Genomic DNA, 19,372 nt, shown 5'->3' on the forward strand with positions numbered 1-19,372 from the left:
TGTTTTTAAATTAAAATGATTGTAGAGCCCACTGGATAGCGAGATTCGGCGATATACCTGTCGGCTCTTCTGTTGAAGAACATGCCAGAAGAAGCTAAGGCATTACAACAAAAGTTATGGCCAACTGCTTACCTCTGAAGTTGAGACGTGTCAGTATTATTTCTTTTACTGTCGAAGATCATTATCGACTGTAACGTAAGTTCAGTTGAGACATAAATTATTGTTTACTAGACTTGAAAATATGCAGTAGAAAATTTCCAAGTTCATCTATGGAATCTAACAATCAAACCTGTGCTTTGATTTCTATGCAACTTTGGAGGTAGTGAATCAGCAGAATTCAAAGACGAACAAGGTCGCCATTTGCTATTGTTCCGCAGAGCGAGGGAAAACGGCCGGTCTGGCAGCGGCGATGCTCGTATGTGCGTAAGCTGTCTGCCGTAGAAGTGCCAACGTAGAATCTCGTAGGTTCCAAAAAAATTGGCATATGGATACACTTCCGGTTAAAAGGGAAGTAAGTCGCAGTTTGCGTGGGAGCATACGTCTTAGCCGCGCGGTTTGAGGCGCCACGTCACGGATTGCAGGGCGCCTCCCGCTGGAGGTTCGAGTCCTCCCTCGGGCATGGGTGTGCGTGCGTGTGTGTGTGTGTGTGTGTGTGTGTGTGTGTGTGTGTGTGTGTGTGTGTGTGTGTGTGTGTGTGGTGTTCTTAGCATAAGTTAGTTTAAGTAGTGTGTAAGTCTAGGGACAGATGACCTCAGCAGTTTGGTCCCTTTGGAATTCACACATATTGGAAAATTTCTTTTTTAAGGATACGTCTTGACTACAGAGGAACGTATTCGTCCACGTCCTTGTAGTCGGGAGACAAAACAGTGCGTCAGTAATTGTATTGTATAGGCGATTAATTAAACATACATAACACAATTCTCGCGAACGATGGTCCGAATATGAATAAGCGTTCGTCACAGTCGGTGCCAACAAAATTATTTTGATTAGTTACCTACGAAAATTGTATCTGATGCCAAACCGAGGAAAAGAGTTTACTTCTAGCAGTCCCTTGTTTTGAGGATAGTGTGACGAAGGTCGATGGAGCGGAGGTGAATTCGATGACGCCGGTCGGACCTCAGTGGCGTAATAGGCTGCATTATTTGTGTAACTGATATTAACGAGAGAAATATGTAAAACAGCGAAGGAAATAACTTTTAAATTGTGAACTAACGTATCATTTTTATCGTGACAGTACTTCCACGCTTGGACGTAATCAGACATTGTTGAATCAAGTTCCAATCATTGCGTCATTGGTCGCTTTTGCGATGTTAACAGTGGTTGGACAGAAATATGGAAACACCAAAAACACAACATATTATGAATGCAATAATTTTTTTCCATAGTGGGACGCCACAGTCATAATACACTACTGGCCATTAAAATTGCTACACCACTAAGATGACGTGCTACAGACGCGAAATTTAACCGACAGGAAGAAGATGCTATGATATGCAAATGATTAGCTTTTCAGAGCAATCATGCAAGGTTGGCGCCGGTAGCGACACTTACAACGTGCTTACATGAGGAAAGTTTCCAACCGATTTCGCATTCACGAGCAGCAGTTGACCGGCGTAACTTGGTGAAACGTTGTTGTGATGCCTCGTGTGAGGAGGAGAAATGCCTACCATCACGTTTCCGAATTTGATAAAGGTCGGATTGCAGACTATCGCGATTGTGGTTTATCGTATCACGACATTGCTGCTCGCGTTGGTCGAGATCCAACGACTGTTAGCAGAATATGGAATCGGTGGGTTCAGGAGGGTAATACGGAACGCCGTGCTGGATCCCAACGGCCTCGTTTCACTAGCAGTCGAGATAACGGAAATGTCGTGTGGCTAGGGCCTCCCGTCGGGTAGACCGTTCGCCTGGTGCAGTTCTTTCGATTTGACGCCACTTCGGCGACCTGCGCGTCGATGGGGATGAAATGATGATGATTAGGACAACACAACACCCAGTCCCTGAGCGGAGAAAATCTCCGACCCAGCCGGGAATCGAACCCAGGCCCTTAGGATTGACAGTCTGTCACGCTGACCACTCAGCTACCAGGGCGGACAGCAGTCGAGATGAGAGGCATCTTATCCGCATGCCTGTAACGGATCGTGCAGCCAACAGATGGGGCTGAGTCAACAGATGGGGGCGTTTGCAAGACAACAACCATCTGCACGAACAGCAGCATGGACTATCAGCTCGGAGACCATGGCTGCGGTTACCCTTGACGCTGCATCACAGACAGGAGGCCCGCGACGGTGTACTCAACGACGAACCTGGGTGCACGAATGGCAAAACGTCATATTTTCGGATGAATCCAGGTTCTGTTTACAGCATCATGATTGTCGGATCTGTGTTTGGCGACATCGCGGTGAACGCACATTGGAAGCGTGTATTCGTCATCGCCATACTGGCGTATCACCCGGCGTGATGGTATGGGGTGCTACTGGTTACACGTCTCTGTCACCTCTTGTTCGCATTGACGGCACTTTGAACAGTGGACGTTACATTTCAGATGTGTTACGACCCGTGGCTCTACCCTTCATTCGATCCCTGTGAAACCCTACATTTCTGCAGGATAATGCACGACCGCATGTTGCAGGTCCTGTACGGGCCTTTCTGGACACAGAAAATGTTCGACTGCTCCCTGCCCAGCACATTATCCAGATCTTTCACCAATTGAAAACGTCTGGTCAATGGTGGCCGAGCAACAGGCTCGTCACAATACGGTATCGTGTTGAAGCTGCATGGGCAGCTGTACCTGTACACGCCATCCAAGCGTGTTACATTTACGCGATCATGATTTCGGCTTAAAATACCATTATACCGAAACCATGATCGTGTAGATGTAACACTGCAAATAAAAAATAGTCTAATGGCGGTAGTGACTTTAAAGAAATATTATCATGCCTAATACGGTATACGAAACTTGCTGGCACTGAAAACAGCTTCCAGCCGCCTTGGAATGGATAAATGGAGGTCCTATATGGTTTTTTAAGGGAATCTTATACTATACTTCCTGAAAAATTGCGGTATGTCCAGGTGATGGAGGTAGATAGCGATTACGCGCCCTTCTCTCCAAAGTACACACCACGGGCTCAGTAATGTTGAGACCTGGTCACCGTCGTGACCAGGGGAGATGCGACAATTCATCCTCGTACTTCTGGACGATGTGAGCTGTGTTAACAAGGGCCTGACGTCTGGGAATACATTGAGGAACAAACGTTGTGCTTTGGAATGGACCTGATCAACCAAAATGGTCACATAATACTTGTCAGTAATGCCATCTTGCATAGCAACTATGGAGCCCGTGGAATACCACGTTACGGCTGCCCAATACATCACCGAACACCCTCCGTGTTTCACTCTTGGGAAGTAAACTCAACCAAAAGTTGGAAACAATCTGAAACAAGACTCATCCGACCCAGTTACTTTCTTCTATAGTCCAAGTATTATGGCTTCATCACCACGTTTTCCTGTTACGGGCATTCGCATCACTAATGAGTGATTCTGGAATTCCAGTTCAGCGTGCAATTCCAAGCTTATGGAGCCCCGTTAGTGTTATTTTGGTGCTGACAGGGTTCCCGAGTGCGACATTCAGTCCTGCAGGGACTTTTGTAACTGCCATCCTCTTATTGTTCTTCACAATCCTCTTCAACGATTGTCTGCCACGATCACTCAACACTGACTCACGTCCACTTTTTAACATTGGGGATGATGTTCCTCAGCGTTCCCTGTATACGATTGTACTGTTGATATGTTTTAAAAAATACAAGGAATCCGACATATCTATCTTTAAAGAAAAATCATTATCTGCCGTCGATATATTGAGAAAAAGTATCGCTATATCGATGAAGAGAGAATCGACGAACCAGTCGATAAAAACATAAGCTGCACTTTGTAAATACACTGCCAGTTTTAGAGCTGTGTATTTAGGTATTAATTTATTATTAGTTATTCTACACAGCAACAAGCCAGCAACCTGCTTATCCCCATTACGCCCGCATCTCGTGGTCGTGCGGTAGCGTTCTCGCTTCCCACGCCCGGGTTCCCGGGTTCGATTCCCGGCGGGGTCAGGGATTTTCTCTGCCTCGTGATGGCTGGGTGTTGTGTGATGTCCTTAGGTTAGTTAAGTTTAAGTAGTTCTAAGTTCTAGGGGACTGATGATCTCAGATGTTAAGTCCCATAGTGCTCAGAGCCATTTGAACCATTCTTTTCTAAAGCATGGTTCTAAACGATGTATGTAAATTTTAGCTGACAGAGTAGCTAGGCAACTGCTCATTGCAAGACCATCTTGTTCTTCATAAAATTTGTTTTTTGAAAGATGAAGTAATCAAGTGGTAGCATGAAGGTTAGAATTTCAACAGGCTCATAAATTTCAGGTAGACTGACCTTTTTATGTTCAAGCAAGTTATTTCTCATTACTGAGATTGTTTCTTTTACTGGTATATTTGTATACAAGTTAACTCTATCAAGGGATGCGAATATGGCAGTGTTTGGTATGAGAATGATGCTTTCTGAAAGCTCATGGATATTGCTTGTACAAAAATTATCTTAATATGTAAAGGTCTTCTTGAGAATCTCATTAAGATCTTTTCTAATGTTGTAGAAAGGGTTCTTTTGTGAACTCACAATCGGAAATATCAGACAATGTTCTTTGTGAATCTTTGGTTGCGATCGATGTTTTGGGCTGAATGGTTGATTGTTGTGCATTCAGATTTTTCAGTTGAGGTTAGGAGGAAGTAGGACTCTTTGAAGACTTTTTTAAGCTTAGCCTAAAATTTTAGGATTGGATCGGAATTAATTTCTTTTATGTCGTTGTTTCAGAAAATATCTAATCTATTATTTATGTAATCTTTTTCATACATTATTACAACGGAGCTTCCTTTGTCTTTTGTAACTACAAGTGCTTTATCCTTCTTGAGTTTATTTATTTTTTCTGGATCATTGACTCTTTGTAAAAATTAGCAAAAATCGCTCTAAGTCCAAATTAAACATCACTTTAGAACAAATACCTCCTCAAAATATGTTTGCATACCATCGACTGAACGTGTTATAACAGACTGCAAAATTGTTCCGTGCCAAAAAATATCAAAATCAAATTTTCGCGAACAATAAAATGAAAGACGAAATTGTTCGCAACATAAGTACATCAAAGGTGTTCTGGGTGCCCGAAATTATACATTGTACAAATTGGTAGGAGTTTCAACGTACGATACCCTGATGCACTCGGGTTCAACAACCCTAAGTAACGCAACTTTCGGTGCTCACTTAGCCCAACACGGAAACGGAGAGATAAGCATTGAAGAAAACTTAGATATACTACATTTTGCCGAAAAAAGAGCAGACCCTGAATTTGTTAGAGGAATTAGAAATATGCAACCACATTCACAGGAAATCTAACTGCATCCTGAATGATCAACTAGAATTAAAAAAAAAAAAAATGTACCCCCAAAACTTCATAGCAGTCATATAATTTCAAATGATAGAAATAATAATTGACAGTGAGAAAAGTCTTCATTGGCCGTTATCAGAATCTTTCAAACTTAAGTAAATAAATGTACAACCATAAAAAAATTATCTGTACTACGAAGAAGTATCTTTGCATTCATTCCAGATGTGTGCCATACCTGTAAAAGAATCATGTTCTTTGGCACATCAGATCAGCAGCCGTTGTAAACGACTCTAACAGCCATCTTGTATTTAGTTCAGTTCACTGATTAGCATGGATCATAAAAGAATACCCAACCTCTGTCTAAGTAGAATGCATAGAGCGTGTATAATTGTAAAACTACGTAATTACAAAAATGTAAAACCTATCGTAAACTATACAATCAGAAAACTTTGTTACATTCTAGGATGCAAATGTAAAACTTGCAAAGAAGTTAACGCTACCGTCTGGGCTCAGGCCCGAAACTGACAACGGTACAACTAAATCATTTAAAAAACTTGTGGTTTGGTGCAGTATTTCCTACAGTGTAATTTTCTGTTCCTTTGCAGTTGCATGACTACAGTCCCGGTAGATGTTGGAATCCACGCTCCACATTCCCGTAGCACGCAGCTAAAAGGGCCAAAATACAAATGGCGCAGCCCACTGATAGAGCACATTATCGAGCGGTAATTTGTGTTCTGCATTTTAAGGGAAGTAACGCTGCCACAATTCTAAATTGGTGGATGTATGCGGCCACAAAGCACCATTTTATGGCACAGTGGTTAGATAACGAAGGCACTTTCAGGGTGGTCAAATATTTTTTTTCTTTTTTGAAATGCACAATGTATGTTCTTTCGAAAGACCATACACCATGCAGATCCAGCAGCTGTGAAACACTATATGCAAACTGAGGGGAATCACTGCTATCAGCTGCAACAGGACTTTAAATGGAATCAGCGGCGACGGACAAAAATGTATAACAGACTGGGATTCAAACCCGGAGTCTCCTGCTGACGAGGCAAGTATGTTAAGGGGACTCGTACCGCCAAAAATGATAAAATTTGACATTTTTACTGTTATGCAAATTATGAAAATATGGATGTTTATGCCTAATTTTTTGTTGGTTTTATTGAAATATTCGATTATTTACTATTTTAAATAAATATTTGAAAATAATCATGCGATGACATTTCCGAGAATTTTGTTTTCTATCATTTCGCATTTTGGCATTTTTTCCTGGAACTGTGTAGTCTAGAAGGCTGTGGTTTCTTTTGTTTTGTAGAGAACTGTCCATTTCATAAGTTGCCTACACTGGCGGTACTTCGCAGTAAACTCTTTGAACTGTACATTTGTTTGTGTTTGGCAACAACAGTTATCCACTAGATGCGTTTTAGTTTCCGTGTTTCCTGTGATAGCTTTCGTCATGACTGAACCAAAGGAGTGTTTAAAAATACGAAACAAAGGAAACAGATACTACAGAACAAATATAGCAGCAGTAAAATGAGTGGTTAGCGCCGAAGGACGATAATTTGGTTGTAAACAGTGACAGTCCTTCTACTCCTCCGAGTGCTTCCAAGAAAAACCTGCTGGGTAATGATGTAAAATACAACGCAGCTTCAGACAGTGAAACAAACTGGAATATCATTATTAATCTCCGTATACTTATTTCAGATTTGTGTGAAACAGTGTGTTGTCGTATATGTGGAGGGGAAATTGAAATTTGTGGAAAGTTATCTCAACGCAATGGTCTGGTGTGCACTTTACTGATAATGTGTTTGAACTGTAAAAACGAAAAGACTTTAAAAACTTCAGATGTAAGTGTAAGGAATGGACTTTTTGACACTGATCTAAGATAGTTCTATGGGCCTAGGTGCATAGGAAAAGGCCATTACGCTGGTAAGCTTCTTTGTGGCTTGCTGAACCTCCCTAGTCCCCCTACAAAATCTATCAAATATCACTCCATAGTAAGAAGTAGTGTCAAGGCATGTGCTATGGAGTCAATGACTACAGCAGCAGGGCAGGATGTAGCAGAAAATGGTAGTTCTGATATAGCAATATCATTCGACGGATCGTGGCAAAAAAGAGGTTTCCAGTCAAAGAATTCATGGCCATCTATTATCAGCATCGACAATGGGTAAGTGTTGGATTTTAATGTGTTGACCATGTACTGTCAGGGTTGTAGGCAAGCAGGCAACTGTACTAAAAAGCAAACTAAGCGTGAAATGAATTGTCAGAGAAACTATGAAGGAACTAGTGGAGGGATGGAGGTTGCTTCTGCAGTGAAAATGTTCCAACGTTCCCAGCATGACCGTGCTGTTCGCTACATGAGTTTTCTTGGGGATGGAGACTCACGATCGTATAAGGCAGTGGTGGAGAATAAACTCTATAGTGATTTGTCAATTACAGAACGAGAGTGCATTAATCATGTGCAAAAGAGGATGGGCACGAGACTACGTAGACTCAAACAGCAGTTGGGAAGTACCAAGATATCTGATGGTCTAAGACGTCGACTGACTGATACACAAATTGATCAGATTACACAATATTATGGTATGGCGATTAGAAGTAACAGAGATAATTTAGATGATATGAAGAGAGCTGTTTGGGCAGTTTATTTTCACAAGCTGTCTACAGATGCTGAACCAATACACAACCTGTGTTCCACTGAATGGTGTGAATACTTAAAAGGCAAAAGAGGATGGTAAAGTAGGCACTTTCTCGCCAAAATTACTATACCAAATTCTGTTACGCTTGCCACGAAACCTGTGTTTCAGTATCTTGTCCAACCAGGGCTGTTCAAGAAATGTCTCAAGGGCAAAATACAAAATGCGAATGAATCATTTAACAATGTTGTATGGTCAAGGATACCAAAAAATGTGTTTGTTGGAAGGTCAGTCTTTGAACTTGGTGTTTTGGATGCTGTTCTTACTTTTAATGATGCCTATTCTGGAAGACTACAGGTTTTGGAATATCTTGGCATCCATAAAGGTTACAACACCATTAAAAGTGTGATGGACTTGGACCAACTGCGAATCATGAAGGCAGAGATTGCAACAAACAATATGTCAAAAGAAGCCAGATCCAAGAGGAGGAGGGCAGCACTGGGTGAGGAAGATGGAGGAGATGAGGACTACCATCCAGGAGGATTCTAACATATTTTTTATGTATCAGTTGGCTGTATATTAAATTTTTTCTTTAAACGCAATTTTCAAACATGACAGTTTTCAGTATAAAAGCCTCTTTTCTCAGAAACTTCTGAATCTACAGGGTGATCAAAAAGTCAGTATAAATTTGAAAACTGAATAAATCACGGAATAATGTAGATAGAGAGGTACAAATTGACACTCATGCTTGGAATGACATGGGGTTTTGTTAGAACCCAAAAAATACAAAAGTTCAAAAAATGTCCGACAGATGGCGCTTTGTCTGTTCAGAATAGCAATAATTAGCATAAAAAAGTAAGACAAAGCAAAGATGATGTTCTTTACAGGAAATGCTCAATATGCCCACCATCACTCCTCAACAATAGCTGTAGTCGAGGAACAATGTTGTGAACAGCACTGTAAAGCATGTCCGGAGTTATGGTGAGGCATTGGCGTCGGATGTTGTCTTTCAGCATCCCTAGTGATGTCGGTCGATCACGATACACTTGCGACTTCAGGTAACCCCAAAGCCAATTATCGCACGGAATGAGGTCTGGGGACCTGGGAGGCCAAGCATGACGAAAGTGGCGGCTGAGCACACGATCATCACCAAACGACGCGCCATCTGTCGGACATTTTGTGAACTTCATTTTTTTTTTTTTTTTGGGGGGGGGGGGGTTCTGATAAAACCCCATGTCATTCCAAGCATGTGTGTCAATTTTTACCCCTCTATCTACATTATTCCGTGGTTTATAAAGTTCTCAAATTTATACTGACTTTTCGATCACCCGGTACTTCAGTGAATTATTTACCACGTAACATAGATAGTACAATGATGTTGTAGCTCTACTTTAGTAGTATTTACTGTAATAGTTAAAATTCAAGAAATTAAAATTGTGAAAATTTACAACAAAAGATTATATGTTTAGGAAAACAATTCATAACTTTTTTCCAGTTATTATTTGAAAGTGATTGTAGAGCAATACAGTCACAAAACATGGGAGAACATGTGATAAATATACTCAACAGTACCTGAGAAAACGGGGCATTTAAATAGCCAATTTAACATTGTCGACATACGGGTGTACGACTCCCCTTCTGCGCCATCCGGCATACAGCGTTATCGCAGCTGCATGGACTATCTCGGCACGCCTAACGGGCGATCGGCACTGCCGGACGGCGCAGTGGCTACCGCACCTACCTGGTAAGCAGGAGATCCCGGGTTCGAAACACGGCCCGGTACACATTTTCGAACGTTCTGGTCAAATAAGTTTCAATGGCGAAGAACAAAGTGGCAAACCATCTCTCTATGAAGAATCGGGAATTGCTAGACATGTGGTGGCCCTGGTGTTACAGGACCGGCGTTTAAGATCGAGGAGGTGGTGCACAAAGTGAAAAAAAGTCGTCGATCAGTTCTCAACATATTGCACCAAATTTTGAACATGACAAAGATGACTATCCGCTTTGTACCGCAGCTTCTTACACAAATTCACAAAACTAGCCGAAATGAGGCAGTGTAAAAAGATATCCATATGCTAGCTGGTGGGCTACAGTTGTGTAGCTGATAAGGTTTAGGTACGATGTAACAGAGTGCTTCTCTATACTGGGATTCTACAGCGATATATTCAGATTGTGATTCTTAGCAGTTTTATCGAGACGTGCTTCATTTTCTAGTTTAGCGTTACTAAGTGCACTAAACGCCCTATATAATTCATTGTGCCTCGATATCTTTCGTTACCTAACACGTTTCTGACACTGTGCCGTTTGAGCGCAAGCAGGGTGCCCTGGTGTGAGCTTTGGCCGCGCAGTGCACGTCGCCAGCTGGGCTGTGACGTAACCTCAAGGTCCGTGGCTTCTGGGAAAACGCCAGCACACCTGCAGCGATAGTCCCCCAACGCGCTCAGGCGCTAGTGCAGGGCCTCGCCAGTAGAGACCGTATAATTTTCTAAGCAGCGATACAGCGACATTTCGGTAAATCATCCGACTGATATCAATGCTGACGATACATCGATAGAAAAAAATCAATATTTTCCGTGTATTGCTATTGAGTTTTCGAAAAAGAGTGATTCTTATTTGGAAAAAAAGTGGTTCTTTGAGCTCCCACAAGATCAAACAATTTGTCGAAATTTACTCAAAAATGGTTCAAATGGCTCTGAGCACTATGGGACTCAACTGCTGTGGTCACCCGTCCCCTAGAACTTAGAACTACTTAAACCTAACTAACCTAAGGACATCACACACATCCATGCCCGAGGCAGGATTCGAACCTGCGACCGTAGCAGTCGCACGGTTCCGGACTGCGCGCCTAGAACCGCGAGACCACCACGGCCGGCTCGAAATTTACTATATTTCCGAAATATTTCATCGTGTTCGGTGCTGTTTGGCATGTTCTTCAAACATAGAGCGTGTATGAGGTGATTGACACAAATTCTGACTGATGGAAAACTTGACAAGACGGCGGACATTGTTTATGTCGATGTTTCATAGCATACTTTGGGTAAAAAAACAGTTTTATTACAGTTTATCTCACTGTATCGTAGGTCTCCACCAAAATTGAAACTAAAAACAAAATACCACTTGTAGCTACCAAAATGGTAGACGTTGAACGTCTTTCCCAGCCATACATTAAGTCCACGCGGGAAGAGGTTAAGAAGAAAATCAATATTCTACGCACAATATACCGGCTGGAGTACAATAAAACCAAAGAATCGAAGTTCTCCGGTGCTTCCACGAGCGAGATAGGCTATATGAAGGGCTTATTTCAATAGTAGTACAATTCCATTTTTGTTCATTTTGAGATACAGAGTCCTAAAGTTAAATGAGCGCTGAAAAATCTGCAGTTGAGATACCAGAAATATTCAAGCATATGGCCTCTTGCTAGAGATGAACCTTTCTTTCTGTTTGTTTGGATCATTAATTTCAGAAGCATTATAGGCAGAAAAGTGGAGATAATGGACTTGTACCACTATTGCATTAAGCCCTTCATACGTTCCCACGTTGTGATGAACTATTATTAGAGAACCAACTACATGGAAGCGAATAAATTTTCGTTTACTTGTGACTTTTTATATTTTCCTCAATGTGAAGGCGAAGTAACGTTACACAAGATATTAAAAGTTTCACTTTCCATTCGTAGAGAGTAAATGTAATCATCACGTTCTGAGTGTAATTTTCCTTTTAACAGGTTTTCAAGTGTATGTTTTTTCTCTCATTTTAAACCATTTCCTGGACTAGCATCTTGTTTCCTTTTTCTTCTTTTTCTTTAAACTCTGAATCAATGTTAGAAATGCTATATGTGCATTTGTATCCTTTCCCACAAATGTCAAAATACAGAATATACATTTGCTTCAAAAGTGAGTTTAAATTGGCAAATGCCGGCCGCGGTGGTCTAGCGGTTCTAGGCGCTCAGTCCGGAGCCGCGCGACTGCTACGGTCGCAGGTTCGAATCCTGCCTCGGGCATGGATGTGTGTGATGTCCTTAGGTTAGCTAGGTTTAAGTAGTTCTAAGTTCTAGGGGACTGATGACCATAGATGTTAAGTCCCATAGTGCTCAGAGCCATTTTTTTGAAATTGACAAATTTTGTTGGTATGTGTATGGGCTTGTTTCACATATATCTGGCTAGATAAGAGCGAATTTGACAAACGAGTTTGATGTTTATAAGAGTCTTTAAGTATTTAAATGGAAAACTCTTATGATTCATATTTGCTGTATGAGAGATATGCCACTGGTGCCTTACAAACAAGTTTTATTAATATTTATCAGTTTTTTTAAATAAAACCATACTTAATATCAGTGTTTTTAAATTAAAATGATTGTAGACCCCACTGGATAGCGAGATTCGGCGATATACCTGTCGGCTCTTCTGTTGAAGAATATGCCAGAAGAAGCTAAGGCACTACAACAAAAGTTATGGCCAACTGCTTACCTCTGAAGTTGAGACGTGTCAGTATTATTTCTTTTTCTGTCGAAGATCATTATCGACTGTAACGTAAGTTCAGTTGAGACATAAATTATTGTTTACTAGGCTTGAAAATATGCAGTAGAAAATTTCCAAGTTCATCTATGCAATCTAACAATCAAACCTGTGCTTTGATTTCTATGCAACTTTGGAGGTAGTGAATCAGCAGAATTCAAAGACGAACAAGGTCGCCATTTGCTATTGTTCCGCAGAGCGAGGGAAAACGGCCGGTCTGGAAGCGGCGATGCTCGTATGTGCGTAAGCTGTCTGCCGTAGAAGTGCCAACGTAGAATCTCGAAGATTCCAAAAAAATTGGCATATGGATACACTTCCGGTTAAAAGGGAAGTAAGTCGCAGTTTGCGTGGGAGCATACGTCTTAGCCGCACGGTTTGAGGCGCCACGCCACGGATTGCGGGGCGCCTCCCGCTGGAGGTTCGAGTCCTCCCTCGGGCATGGGTGTGTGTGTGTGTGTGTGTGTGTGTGTGTGTGTGTGTGTGGTGTTCTTAGCATAAGTTAGTTTAAGTAGTGTGTAAGTCTAGGGACAGATGACCTCAGCAGTTTGGTCCCTTTGGAATTCACACATATTGGAACATTTTTTTTTTAAGGATACGTCTTGACTACAGAGGAACGTATTCGTCCACGTCCTTGTAGTCGGGAGACAAAACAGTGCGTCAGTAATTGTACTGTATAGACGATTAATTAAACATACATAACACAATTCTCGCGAACGATGATCCGAATATGAATAAGTGTTCGTCACAGTCGGTGCCAGCAAAATTATTTTGATTAGTTACCTACGAAAATTGTATCTGATGCCAAACCGAGGAAAAGAGTTTACTTCTAGCAGTCCCTTGTTTTGAGGATATTGTGACGAAGGTCGATGGAGCGGAGGTGAATTCGATGACGCCGGTCGGACCGCAGTGGCGTAAAAGGCTGCATTATTTGTGTAACTGATATTAACAAGAGAAATATGTAAAACAGCGAAGGAAATAACTTTTAAATTGTGAACTAACGTATCATTTTTATCGTGACAGTACTTCCACGCTTGGACGTAATCAAACATTGTTGAATCAAGTTCCAATCATTGCGTCATTGCTCGCTTTTGCGAAGTTAACAGTGGTTGGACAGAAATATGGAAACACCAAAAACACAACATATTATCAATGCAATAATTTTTTTCCATAGTGTGACGCCACAGTCATAATACACTACTGGCCATTAAAATTGCCACACCACGAAGATGACGTGCTACAGACGCGAAATTTAACCGACAGGAAGAAGATGCTATGATATGCAAATGATTAGCTTTTCAGAGCAATCATTCAAGGTTGGCGCCGGTAGCGACACTTACAACGTGCTTACATGAGGAAAGTTTCCAACCGATTTCGCATTCACGAACAGCAGTTGACCGGCGTAGCCTGGTGAAACGTTGTTGTGATGCCTCGTGTGAGGAGGAGAAATGCCTACCATCACGTTTCCGACTTTGATAAAGGTCGGATTGCAGACTATCGCGATTGTGGTTTATCGTATCACGACATTGCTGCTCGCGTTGGTCGAGATCCAACGACTGTTAGCAGAATATGGAATCGGTGGGTTCAGGAGGGTAATACGGAACGCCGTGCTGGATCCCAACGGCCTCGTTTCACTAGCAGTCGAGATGAGAGGTATCTTATCCGCATGCCTGAAACGGATCGTGCAGCCAACAGATGGGGCTGAGTCAACAGATGGGGGCGTTTGCAAGACAACAACCATCTGCACGAACAGCAGCATGGACTATCAGCTCGGAGACCATGGCTGCGGTTACCCTTGACGCTGCATCACAGACAGGAGGCCCGCGACGGTGTACTCAACGACGAACCTGGGTGCACGAATGGCAAAACGTCTTATTTTCGGATGAATCCAGGTTCTGTTTACAGCATCATGATTGTCGGATCTGTGTTTGGCGACATCGCGGTGAACGCACATTGGAAGCGTGTATTCGTCATCGCCATACTGGCGTATCACCCGGCGTGATGGTATGGGGTGCTACTGGTTACACGTCTGTCACCTCTTGTTCGCATTGACGGCACTTTGAACAGTGGACGTTACATTTCAGATGTGTTACGACCCGTGGCTCTACCCTTCATTCGATCCCTGTGAAACCCTACATTTCAGCAGGATAATGCACGACCGCATGTTGCTGGTCCTGTACAGGCCTTTCTGGACACAGAAAATGTTCGACTGCTCCCTGCCCAGCACATTATCCAGATCTTTCACCAATTGAAAACGTCTGGTCAATGGTGGCCGAGCAACAGGCTCGTCACAATACGGTATCGTGTTGAAGCTGCATGGGCAGCTGTACCTGTACACGCCATCCAAGCGTGTTACATTTACGCGATCATGATTTCGGCTTAAAATACCATTATACCGAAATCATGATCGTGTAGATGTAACACTGCAAATAAAAAAATAGTCTAATGGTGGTAGTGACTTTAAAGAAATATTATCATGCCTAATACGGTATACGAAACTTGCTGGCACTGAAAACAGCTTCCAGCCGCCTTGGAATGGATAAATGGAGGTCCTATATGGTTTTTAAGGGAATCTTATACTATACTTCCTGAAAAATTGCGGTATGTCCAGGTGATGGAGGTAGATAGCGATTACGCGCCGTTCTCTCCAAAGTACACACCACGGGCTCAGTAATGTTGAGACCTGGTCACCGTCGTGACCAGGGGAGATGCGACAATTCATCCTCGTACTTCTGGACGATGTGAGCTGTGTTAACAAGGGCCTGTCGTCTGGGAATACATTGAGGAACAAACGTTGTGCTTTGGAATGGACCTGATCAACCAAAATGGTCACATAATACTTGGCATTAGCAACTATGGAGCCCGTGGAATACCACGTTACGGCTGCCCAATACATCACCGAACACCCTCCGTGTTTCACTCTCGGGAAGTAAACTCAACCAAAAGTTGGAAACAATCTGAAACAAGACTCATCCGACCCAGTTACTTTCTTCTATAGTCCAAGTATTATGGCTTCATCACCACGTTTTCCTGTTACGGGCATTCGCATCACTAATGAGTGATTCTGGAATTCCAGTTCAGCGTGCAATTCCAAGCTTATAGAGCCCCGTTAGTGTTATTTTGGTGCTGACAGGGTTCCCGAGTGCGACATTCAGTCCTGCAGGGACTTTTGTAACTGCCATCCTCTTATTGTTCTTCACAATCCTCTTCAACGATTGTCTGCCACGATCACTCAACACTGACTCACGTCCACTTTTTAACTTTGGGGATGATGTTCCTCAGCGTTCGCTGTATACGATTGGACTGTTGATATGTTTTAAAAAATACAAGGAATCCGACATATCTATCTTTAAAGAAAAATCATTATCTGCCGTCGATATATTGAGAAAAAGTATCGATATATCGATGAAGAGAGAATCGACGAACCAGTCGATAAAAACATAAGCTGCACTTTGTAAATACACTGCCGGTTTTAGAGCTGTGTATTTAGGTATTAATTTATTATTAGTTATTCTACACAGCAACAAGCCAGCAACCTGCTTATCCCCATTACAGCAAGAACTGAAAAGAGAACGACGCACGTTCACGTTTGGCGATAACCACTTTGCCAACGATAGTAACGGCATGTAAGTGACACAATAAAAGGTGTCCGATGGGTCCGTCGTTCAGTTTCGTCTCACATTGGATTTGCTAGGAACACTTCATATCGATAAGTTTCCTTTAATTTACGTCTATGGTCACAAACTTTTTGTTAACAGATTACCGGTTTCGGTCTATAATAACCATAATCAGAAGTGTTTTAAATCTGTTAACAAAATGTTTGTGACCATAGACGTAAATTAAAGGAAACTTATTGTATATACGGGTCACTGTTTTGTTCGTGGCAACGTTGCAGCTTGTGAAACTTCATATCGACTTTGCTGTTTTTTCACTTCCGCAAACGCCAGCGACCTAGCAGCTGTAGCGTCAAAATTGCGTGGTGAAGTAAAACGTCGCTGTTCGTGCTGGTAACGACGAGGGCCGATTACGTCAGCATTTCCCTCACACGTCTCCCCCCACCGCAAAGACCAGTCCTGTCATTCAGAATTTTGTTCATAATTTTCAGCAACTGTTTTTTAAGAATGCCGATATGAAGAAATAGCAGACTGGTGTGCTGTTTCTTCACATCGGAAAATCTGTTTTTCCATTCACACTGCCATCCCTCAGTGCAATTGGACTTCTTGTTTCAGCTATATTGCTTCACACACTCAAAGAGAATGACTGGACGTGATGAAAGCTCTAAATTTAGTAAGACTCCTTCACACAGGGTAATGAAAATTATGTTCTACTTCACTTTCAAATACGAGAGTCACTCCAAAAGAAATGCACACTATTTTTTTAAAATCCATCTTTTGTTCTACATGTTTGAAAGTTTTACAGTTACATCCTTTAGGAACAATATTTTCATTTCTCCACATACTTTCCATCCCTCTCAACTGCCTTACGCCATCTTGGAACCAGCGCCTGTATACCCGCACGGTAAAATTCTGAACCAACCTGTTGGAGCCACTGTTTGTCAGCGTGTACAAGGGAGTCATCATCTTCAAACCTTGTTCCACGAAGAGAGTCTTTCAGTTTCCCAAAGAGATGATAGTCACATGGAGCCAGGGCAGAACTGTAAGGCGGGTGTTTCAGTGTTGTCCATCCGAGTTTTGTGATCGCTTCCATGGTTTTTTGACTGAATGTGGCCGTGCATTGTCGTGCAACAGCAAAACATCCTGCTTTTGCCGATGTGGTCGAACACGACTCAGTCGAGCTTGAAGTTTCTTCAGTGTCGTCACATATGCACCAGAATGTATGGTGATTCCACTTGGCATGATGTCCAGAAGGAAGAGTCCTTAGGAATCGAAAAACACCGTAGCCATAGCTGTTCCAACAGAGGGTGTGGTTTTGAACTTTTTTTCTTGGGTGAATTTGCATGATGCCACTCCATTGATTGCCTCTTCGTCTCTGGTGAAAAATGATGGAGCCATGTTTCATTACCTGTCACGATTACTCCAAGAAATTCATCTCCACCATTCTCGTACTGTTCCAAAAGTTCGCTGTATACCGTTTTTCTTCTTTCTTTGTGAGCCACTGTCAACATGCTGGGAACCCACCTGGCACAAACATTTTTTAACGCCAACACTTTCAGTATTCTGCAAACACTTCCTTCCCCTATCCCAACGTAGTGTGACAATTTGTTCACTGTGATGCGTCTGTCAGCAGTCACCAATTCGTTAACTCTTTGCACATTGTCTGGAGTGTGTGCAGTACGAGGCCTGCCGCTGCGAGGACAATCCTCAATATTGCCGCCCGCGCCCGCTTTCATCACGTAACCTGCTTGCCCACCGACTAACTGTACTGCGATCGACAGCAGCATCTCCATACACCTTTTTCAACCTCTTGTGGATGTCTCCCACTGTCTCGTTTTCACAGCACAGGAAATCCATGACAGCAAGTTGCTTCTGACAAACGTCAAGTGTAGCAGCCATCTTGAAGACATGCTGCGACGGCGCCACTAACGGGAATAGGTTGAACTAAGTTTGAAAACAAGCGGGAAGGATGTATCTACACACTGTTAAACTTTCACACATGCAGAATGAAAACTGTATTTTTACGAAAATAGTGTGCATTTCTTTTGGAGTGACCCTGGTATTTACCGAAAATTGCAAAAAAAAAAAATATAAAATAAAAATATCGGCACCCAATTTTGCCTTTTCGGTATCGATATAGCGGGGAATAATGTCGCCGATAAATATCGATATTTTTTAGAAACAGTACTGTTACTTCCATATTTTATCAACAGCCCTAGTATGTGGTAAGGGTGCCAATTGAAACACCAAATATTTCAGCTATCTTGATCACGAAGCAGGAAGGAATGATCTCACTACTCTAAGAATTTATTTTACGAGCGGAAAACCTGTGCATGTGCATCTCGGTGGTCGAAGTAAGTGTGCAATAAGGAGGAAATGTAGGTACATAACCCAACTGATTATAAAGAATAGTTTTGTTGTTCTGCAGAAACTGAAACAGGAATTGCACGCACGTCTGCCCACAGAAACATTTCGCTACGGTTCCACTGTGTGGTACTATCGGCAGTACAATGCATCCCTTGATACGCACAGTGTATTTTATATTTATAAAGCGAAGCAGCTTATGTCACTTAATAAATGGAGGTCTTCTGGTTCAGACTGTATACGTGAGGTTCGTTTCAGAGTAAGCTGACCAAATAGCTCGATTTACCTGTCATGTACGGCCCGCTCCCTCGACAAAGTCACCTTGCATACTGTGTTCCAACATTATGAAAGACCTCGACGAAAACGATCTACTGACACATAACCAGCACGGATTGAGACTATGTCGTTCTTGGGAACCACAACTGGTTCTTTATTAGCAAGAGTTAATGAATGCTATCGACAGATAACCTCAAGTTCACTCAATATTTTGGAGTACTGGAAGACTTTTGACACAGTTCCTCACACGTATCTTCCATTCAAACTGCGTCCTTATGGGATAGTGTCTCAGCTGTACGACTGAGTTCGTGATTTCCTGTCAGAAAGGTCACAGTTCGTAGTAGTGGACGGGATGTCGTAATGTGAAACTGAACTGATATCTAGAGTTCCCCAAGGAAGCATTATAGGCCCTCTGCTGTTCTTAACATACATAAACGATTGAGGAGGCAATCCAAGCAGTCCTCTTAGATTCTCTGCAAATGATGTTACCGTTTACCGTTTAGTAAAATTATTAGATCAAAACAAACGACAAAAATATTTAGA

This window comes from Schistocerca piceifrons, chromosome 2 (assembly GCF_021461385.2).
Source record: "Schistocerca piceifrons isolate TAMUIC-IGC-003096 chromosome 2, iqSchPice1.1, whole genome shotgun sequence".
Lineage (NCBI taxonomy): Eukaryota > Metazoa > Arthropoda > Insecta > Orthoptera > Acrididae > Schistocerca > Schistocerca piceifrons.